The sequence below is a fragment of the Schistocerca serialis genome, chromosome 2, assembly GCF_023864345.2.
Source record: "Schistocerca serialis cubense isolate TAMUIC-IGC-003099 chromosome 2, iqSchSeri2.2, whole genome shotgun sequence".
NCBI lineage: Eukaryota > Metazoa > Arthropoda > Insecta > Orthoptera > Acrididae > Schistocerca > Schistocerca serialis.
In genome coordinates, this window is record NC_064639.1 from 377,037,980 (window position 1) to 377,047,830 (window position 9,851).

Below are 9,851 nucleotides of genomic sequence, written 5' to 3' on the forward strand. Positions count from 1 at the left end.
GCGGATGACACGGTTCTCTTCTTGTAAATAAGATAGAAAGGGAAGGAAATATAATAAGGAAAAACGGGATAGCTCTTTATAAATAATAGTAACGTTTTAAAGAAATAACATGTATCTATACGAACTTTCCTCTCTGTCTTTGCTCGATAAGTTTGGCGTCCTTCCCCAGTATCAAAAGTGATCGCGAATTTCTCGTGCAGGAGTTGTAAATGTGGCTTCATGTGTTACTTCTTCCACTCCGATAAAATAGCATTACGAAAGAAACACTGAGGGCCCGCTTGTGTTTCAATAAAAATTAATCTTTTTCTTGCTGCGGGTCGAAGCGTAGAATTTCATATTGAGGATCTTAACTCCTCCTCAGCCAGTTTCTTCTCACTAATTTTGTCCTACCACGAATGCGAAAAAGACGTGAAGTAAACAGGCCCGTCTTGCGACACGCGCATCACTAGGAAACGAGAGATGTTAGCAGAGAAATCGTGGGGGAGCTTCTGGCTCACAACGCTCGCGGGCAAGCAGAGTTGTCTTTCACAGGCCACCCTTTGATTAGATCTTTGCTTTCATTTCCGATGCATATCGGAAATAAAACCTAAACACCGGAATATATACAGTCGGTGGACTTTTATTCATAGCAAGCACTTCCTTTCAAGTGTAGGACTTTTTTCTTACAGTTGTAACAGTTGCTACATGCTTCATTTCTGATTCATCTGTTGCTGTATTTATTAGACGATGTGTGCCTCCACCATTTGCAGTGTTTCTTCTTATAGCTTGAAATGAGTTTATTAAGCTTATAGGGGACACCTTTTATGCTACATACATGAATAGATTAATCACCTTTACTTGGGGTATCATTTGTTTCATTTACTTTGCTTTACAATGACGTATTTCCTCAGGGAACTATAGGTTGCGATGCAGGTTTCAGGAATCATTTTAGATAATAATTGTGGGGATACAATTGCACTGTATTTGACGGCCTCGTAGCTTATGCCAGTGGGTAAAAACCGGAAATCAGCTGACAGCCTATTCTCGCAGATCACATTTTCTCTCAAGAGTATCTTGTTTATCGTCAGATATGGTTTGAAGGCATACAGCAGCTGCGAAAACCATATTTCGTCCATTCTTCAATAATTCATCAGCTCCAAGCTCAGTAAGTAGCAGAGTGTGGGTGAATTTCTTTCTTTGCATAAGCCGTTTCTTTACCCACAGCTACCCATTGCCTTTTCTCTCTAGACCATCAAGTCGTTTCTGCTCTGTTCATCACATCAAGGGGAACGATTATCAGCATTAGAGTTTCCTTACGTAGAAAATGGTGGCATACATTACGAAGTTGCAATGTCTCTGAGCACTATGGGACTTAACGTCTGAGGTCATCAGTCCCCTAGAACTTAGAACTACTTAAACCTAACTAGCCTAAGGACATCACACACATCCATGCCTGAGGCAGGAGTTGAACCTGCGACCATAGCGGTCGCGCGGTTCCAGACTGAAGCGCCTAGAACCGCTCGGCCACACCGGGCCAGCTACTTACGAAGTAATAGAATGTACAAGATGGCAGCCTGTCAAGCTATATTTAGGGAACTGGTTTAAAAAAAATTATTTCAAAATTCGCAGTCAAATATTTACAAGTCTTCTCCCAGAGCAACTTCGGCTGTGCCTAAATGACACAAGCTGCCTGCCTTTTAAACACAGGCAGTTCTGTCCAGTTAAAGCTGCTGACAAAAGAGGCCTTCAGCCCTCTGCTGAAATTACTAGCAAATTGTAGCCATGTTTAGACAATACCGTGCTTGGGAGACAGGTCAGGTGTGTGGACGCTGAAGGGTTCTATAGAGCAGAATACATTTACGTCTCTCTGTTGTGATCTCGACTAGACCAGACGCCTCTGTCTCTGCACCACATCCACCAACAGAACCTAACACGAACCGCCTCCCTTAGCGTTGCTCACTAAATTTAGTTGTTGGAACTCCTAGACTGGTTTATACTTGATAACTTCCTACCCCAACGCACGCTGTATATCACGTACATTGAAATACATTCCCTTTCCGGAATGAGATTTTCACTCTGCAGCGGAGTGTACGCTGATATGAAACTTCCTGGCAGATTAAAACTGTGTGCCGGACCGAGACACGAACTCGGGACGTTTGCCTTTCGCGGGCAAGCGCTCTACTAACTGAGCTACCCAAGCACGACTCACGGCCCGTCCTCACAGCTTTACTTCCGCCATTACCTAGTCTCCTACCTTCCAATTCCCTTTATTTGATCTATTTTTCTGTTCTGTCATTTAACATCAGCCCTGAATGCCCACGTGAAGAGTCCTGACCCCTCGACAACCTGTGAACTGTCATCAGTAGCGGAATTTAACAACTTCCCTCATCCCGCTTTTTTACAGCACTTAGATAATACAGCTTGTGACGGAATTACTATAAAATAAAGATGTCATGCCATTTTATGTAAGCACTCCAACCTTCCAAAGCTATTTGCTATAACTTTACCGAATTTCTCCAAATACCCGCGTTTCCATTCCAAGAAATATGCAAACACGTGATTCTGAATGTTTGACCAATACCTCAGCATATTATTTTAACAAAATACACAGATAACACACGTTAAACATGTAGCACAGTAAGATATTTCAACAAATTTACTCATATCTCAAGTAAGACAATGACCGCAATGCAAATTAATTTGTACCAAGCCTTGTCCCTACATTGTTAATTTGTGACGTCACTATAAGACTGTCCCAAGTAGACTCGTATAAAAAACCTTCACACACGTGACAACGCTAAATGTACACTGTAACCAACTACCACCTCCATAAGAGAGGATTGGTAGAGGAAATACACCATGACTTAAAAACACGACGAGGAGACCTAAGTGTAATCGTTCCAGTGCTCATAAACCACTCCGCAGATAAGGGGCAGAGCGCCTAGGGCATTGTATGGAAAATGTTACAGAAATGCACTTTATTAAAATAAAACTAGAAAAATGTGCATTTAGCAATCCCCGCTGCTCACTCGTGACTGGCAGAGAAGCTGGCTGGATAAAGATTGTTATCCCCGCTCTCACCACGACCTCTGGCCGGGAGTGCACTAGCAGACGCCAGCCACACGTCCCCTCCATGTGCTGGTACCTCCCGTGAGCGGAAGCGGAGAGCGTGATACGGCAGACAAGTCGCCACCAGCGGTAGCGCACAACAGGTGAGGAGGAGGAGAAAGCAATCTATAACAAAAAGGCTAACAATTTATTTATACAAAGCTGTCTAATTCTCGAGGATATTTACAGAAAACGAAATGTTATTACATACTTCTGGAGCTAACAAAGTCCTCCCATACCATTAAGGTACTTGAAAATCTAAATCGTTTCCCGAAAGGCATGATGCAGATGAAAAAATAATTCTAGTTTACGTATCATACAGCTGCTACTGTTTCCATCACCTTATTACCAATAGTGTAATGGGACTGAAACGCGGCTTGTTATGTTTTTGTACTGTTAGAGCAATAATAACTCTAACATACGGAAGAAGACAGCACGAATCAACCAACTACATAACGCGATTGTATTACTAGTGTCAATAAGAATACTAAACTCTGTATTTATAACTGTAAGTGGCGTGTTGATCACATCTAAAACTACACGACAACTCTGCACCCCTCTACCAGTAGGGGGTTCATCGAACCACTACCAGACTGTATATCCTCCGTTCCTCTCTCAAACAACGTGTAAAGAAATTAACACTTAAATATTTCCTCTTGATGGTCACTTCTCCCTATGTAGGTGGACGTCAGCTTGTAAGCATTAAGCGTTTCAACGTGTAAGAAAGAAAGAAATCGGGAATGACAAAGCTGGGACATGTGTGTAGGATTTTCGAGCATTTGAATGTTTCACAGTTTACTCTTATAGTTGTTTGGACATATACATATGAAATCCCATGACTGGTTTCCAGTCTCCGCAGTAAATTAGGCTTCCAAGGAAGAGCAGTATCATAGTTCTCACGTAAATTCGATGGGTAATCTTACAAAGCATGCTTTTGAGGTGGGATGATCTTGAGTGCGCTTACTTTCTTGTAACCTTCTCCATTTTATGTGCAACACACCACGAATAATACGCGAAAACACACTTGAATGTCAGAATCACTTCTCAAAACGTGTCGACCAGGCTATAAATAATTCTAGTTTAGATCTACGGTGAAAATGAAATGTCGTGTGGCTAGGGCCTCCCGTCGGGTAGACCGTTCGCCTGGTGCAGGTCTTTCAAGTTGACGCCACTTCGGTGACCTGCGAGTCGATGGGGATGAAATGATAATGATTAGGACAACACAACACCCAGTCCCTGAGTGGAGAAAATCTCCGACCCAGCCGGGAATCGAACCCGGGATCCTAGGATTGACATTCCGTCTCGCTTACCACTCAGCTACCGGGGCCGGACTAGATCTATGGTGGTGGATGTTCTTAGGTATTCTACGGCTATTTATTGCCAACAGCGTAGTGGGGGCTGTAACACACAGTGTTATGTATCGTTAGAGCAGTGAGGACTGATGGCTGAAAGCAGCATCTAACACACTTCACGAAACAATGAAGTAACGCGATTTCATCAGTAGTGTCACCTACTATGCTATGGGTAGATTCGATCAACATCTAAGAAGTACGGAACTGCTCCGTGAACTGAAATGAGAACCCTTGAAAGGCTGACGACATTTTTTTTTTTTTTTGCAAAATACTAACGAGAAAATTAAGAGAACTGCGGCTGTCTACAGAATCATTCCGTTGTCTCCGACGTACATTTCTTTAAGGACCGTGAAGACAAGATAACAATATTAGGGTTCGTATGGAGGCATATAGATAGTCGTTTCTTCCACACTCCATTTGCGAGTCAAACAGGAGAGGGAATTACCAGTAGTGGTACACAGTATCCTCTGTCATTCTCTGTAGGGTGGCTTGCGGACTACTGCTTGAAGTGCATATGTAGTAGAACAGTTCACACAGCACTCCGTCTTCAGGCCACAAGTGGCCCATCGGGACCATCCGACCGCCATGTCATCCTCAGTTGAGGAGGGGCACGTGGTCAGCACACCGCTCGCCCGGTCGTTATGATGGTTTTCTTTGACCGAAGCCGCTACTATTCGGTCGAGTAGCTCCTCAATTGGCATCACGAGGCTGAGTGCCCCCGAAAAGTGGCAACAGTGCATGGCGGCCCGGATGGTCACCCATCCAAGTGCCGGCCACGCCCGACATCGCTTAACTTCGGTGCTATGACGGGATACGGTGTATCCACTGCGGCAAGGCCGTTGCCTAGTAGAATAGTTGAGCCGTTTTAATTATCTGAGAAATGATATGACATACAAGTATGACAAAGGCACAGGCAAGAAAGCAGCAAAGTTTGTGGACATATTTTGAACAATAAATAGGTATTTTAGAAACAAGATACACGAAATAACAAGAATACACTTCTATAAAGTAATGATCATCATACATTATTCTGCTAAAATGTGTTGTGAGTCATTTACAAACGACAAGAAATTATTCAGGCAACTGATAAGAGGTTTCTTGGGGCTGTGATAGGCTATACCAGAGTAGACACATTAAGAAACAATCACAGTAGAAAAAAAGAATCAAAAATATTTAAAGTAACAGGGAAAACTGAAGACAGCAGAAGAAAATTAATTGAACGTCTCGGCAGAATGAACAGCGGCAGACTATCTTACAAAGCTAGAAATTATATGGAGAGCAATCACACATAAATCGAAAATAGACAAGTTCTTTTAGCGGAGAGCGTTCACGGTATATAAAATATTTTTACGAAAAAATGTTACATTTGACCAGGTGGTACCTACAAGTATCGACACGCATTTTCTACTTGGAAGTCTTTGTATTTGTTAATCAAAAACTAACTATTTTCTCAACAATTATAAAAAAAGTATTTGCCTGTATGAGCTCACTGTGAAAGCAATACATCGAGTAAACTTAGGTTATACAGGGTTGTTCCTTGAGTTGATTTTAACTCAATGGCTGATCACAGTCGTTGGTACCACATAGATGTATCAAAGATCAACGAATGAGTCCCTATCTGCACTGAACTAAGAATTTTAAAAGCTCAGTTTTCTGCAGTTCCATTCTCAAGATGTTGGCACATCGCATCACTCATAACCTTTGTTTTGGGAGAGTCTTGATGCAACTCGACCGAAAATAGTGACAAGAACACACCTTCTGGCTTTCTTGCTTTCCATGCACGTGTTACCTCTGTGAATTCTCGCTGAACACATTCCCTGGCTTGCAACACGCTGTTCTGTTTTATGGCTCAATATGATAACGCATGTCACGTGACGCATGTCATATCTATTCAGTTGCACCGCAAGCTACGTACGATTTATGAGAATGAACAAGATATACCTATAATTTTGCTTTACGTAAGTGGAAAAAAGCTTTGCAAATTTTCAAATATTTTGATCCAGTTTCTTTTACTTCTTCCTAAAAGTTTCTGAAGATGGCGAATGTATAGCTGAGACAGGCAGCTATTAGAAGCCTGTCACTGTCATTTTATCTAAAAACAGGCAACCAGAATCGTATAATAAATATCACACACTGATAAAATCAAGCCTCATTCTCTGTCAGTTCCCGAAACAACGGACCGTACTGAATCACGTACAGAATAAATCTCTTTGGTACTGTTAGTACTTGCTTCACAGCAGAATCTTCAGAAACTCTTTCATAAAGTATTGGGTAGTGAAGGAAAACAAAAGAGGCTGCCAGGCAAGCTTCTATTATGTAGCGCCTTTGCGCACAGAGCAGAAGAATTAAAACGGCGCTCGCATTATTTATCCTGGCGTCCTGCAAGCCGACATTAACGAATGTGTCCGCTGCAAAGCGTCCCTCCCCCTGCCCTCCTCCCACGTCAAACTCTCCCACTTCCCTCATACACTCCTCTAGTCCTAGACGTTCTTGTCCTGTGGTTTCTCAGGCCTCCATCAAAACACCAAGTGAATCCGGTAGCCATATAGTCATATAAATTTTTCACATTCCTACGAAAATTTTTGTTTCAGTATATCATGGACACTTTTAAACATGGTGACTGATTGAAATTTTTTATGCTATAAGGGGACATGAACTACTTCTTTGCCTTTTTCCTAAGCCCAGCTAACTGAAAACCAGTTACAATTAACAAAATAACTATTTATGAAGTTTGGAAAGTAAGGTAAACTGAAACAATATCCCTTTCATTTGCTTATCTTTAAAGTTCATCTTAATTTTTTTCTGTTTCATTTTGTATATTTGTCAACTGTATGTATTCATTATTATGATTCACATAAATTATGCAAAAACTGTTGTAATTTTTAACTGTAAAAAATAGGTGATTTGATTGTTGAAAACCACAGGTGTCGTTAAATGAGGCGATGACACTGCACTATTGGTTGAAGGTAATGAAAAAATGTTACATTTGTGGGACTACTTGTTACAGTTTTAGGGAAAGTTATTACAATTCCGTAGCAAGTTGCAACAGTCTTGGGGCAAGTAATTATAGTTGTAGGGGATGAGTTGTTAGTTTCAGGGTAATTGTCACAGTTTCCGGATGGGAGAGGAAGGGCCCGAATTCAGACACTTGCAGAGCAGTACACGTTGTTACAGTTTTGTATCAGTTTGTTACAGTTTTGGGAGAAAGTTGATACAGTTTTGGAGCAAATTTCTTCAGTTTTGGGGCAAGTCGTTTTACAGTTCTAAGGGCGTGGTGTTGATGCAGTTTCGCTGTAACAGGAGGCAATTGTTATAATAAGTCCCAATTGCTGGAACAAGTCTCAATCAGTGTCATAAGACTTGCTGACATTTGTACATACATATTGGGCAATGTTTTATGGACAATAACATCCCTGCCCAGAGTCCTGACGTGAAACTGATGGAACGCCTCTGGGATGAATTAGAACATGGATTTCACTCTAGACTCGAGCACCACTACTTTCTCTGATTTCGGCTCTTGAGGAAGTAGGGGCTGGCATTCCACTGCAGACGTTCAGACATCTCACTGAAAACATTCTCAGCAGAATGCAGGCTGGATACACCCCGTATTAATTTTACAGTTTTGGAATTTTGCTGTAATATGGGGGGCATTTCCTATAGCCTTGATGTAACATGTAACGATAGCAACAAATGGGGAAATTCTTATCCGTAAAGTGATAATGTATGTATATTTTGTTACAGTTGCGATTTTTTGAGCTATGACAACCTGATTTACCTTGTGACGACAACATGAGCAATTAAAAAGGAAGACAAACAGAGACACCGCAAGAAAAGAAACATATGAAGAAGTGACAAAAGCAATAGTTGCTTCTTCACTGAAGAAGAACAATAATAGATATGGAATAAATTTCACGATATTACAGTGATTCTATCAAAAATGAAAACTGACTCTGCTGGTAATAATATTTGCAGTTACACGTAATTCCATAGTTAAGACTCGATACTAAAAAACCAACATCAGGAGCACAACATTTTATTTTCAGCTACCGCTTGCAATCTGCCCCGCAGATCATCTTCAGGTCTAAGTTGGTACAGGAAAAAAGGGAAAAACAATTTAAAATTATTAGAAAAAATTGTGTTATAAAGACTATACTCAAATGTACAAATAACAACAAACTATTGTGAACAATGCATACGTGGCAGTACATAGTGCGATTTTTCAACACTGATGTAAAACTAACGTAAAATGCAAGGACATAGAGGAGAAAAAAATTCGAATAATCGCATGACATTTGCCCAAGTCATAGACGACTACATTAAAACAGTGTAAAAGAGATTCCTCCATTATAAAATAAAACACATTATTTAATGAAAATTAATATTACAAAGATACATTAATGTTATGGATTTCAGCATGTACGATGAGTTACACAATAAAGCATATATATATATATATATATATATATATATATATATATATATATATATATATATATATATATATTGTAAATACCATCACTTTAAGGGTTAGGTATTGCTAAATGTGTACCTAGTGCAGTTTTACTTTGTATAAAAGCATGTTCTTTGAAACGAGATTTAAATATTAAACCAGTCTGACCGTTACTGTTCTTCTGTCAGTCATGACGTGCTATCTTACTAACCCCAAAGTGTAATTTATTCTTTCACTGTGATATATATATACACTCCTGGAAATGGAAAAAAGAACACATTGACACCGGTGTGTCAGACCCACCATACTTGCTCCGGACACTGCGAGAGGGCTGTACAAGCAATGATCAAACGCACGGCACAGCGGACACACCAGGCACCGCGGTGTTGGCCGTCGAATGGCGCTAGCTGCGCAGCATTTGTGCACCGCCGCCGTCAGTGTCAGCCAGTTTGCCGTGGCATACGGAGCTCCATCGCAGTCTTTAACACTGGTAGCATGCCGCGACAGCGTGGACGTGAACCGTATGTGCAGTTGACGGACTTTGAGCGAGGGCGTATAGTGGGCATGCGGGAGGCCGGGTGGACGTACCGCCGAATTGCTCAACACGTGGGGCGTGAGGTCTCCACAGTACATCGATGTTGTCGCCAGTGGTCGGCGGAAGGTGCACGTGCCCGTCGACCTGGGACCGGACCGCAGCGACGCACGGATGCACGCCAAGACCGTAGGATCCTACGCAGTGCCATAGGGGACCGCACCGCCACTTCCCAGCAAATTAGGGACACTGTTGCTCCTGGAGTATCGGCGAGGACCATTCGCAACCGTCTCCATGAAGCTGGGCTACGGTCCCGCACACCGTTAGGCCGTCTTCCGCTCACGCCCCAACATCATGCAGCCCGCCTCCAGTGGTGTCGCGACAGGCGTGAATGGAGGGACGAATGGAGACGTGTCGTCTTCAGCGATGA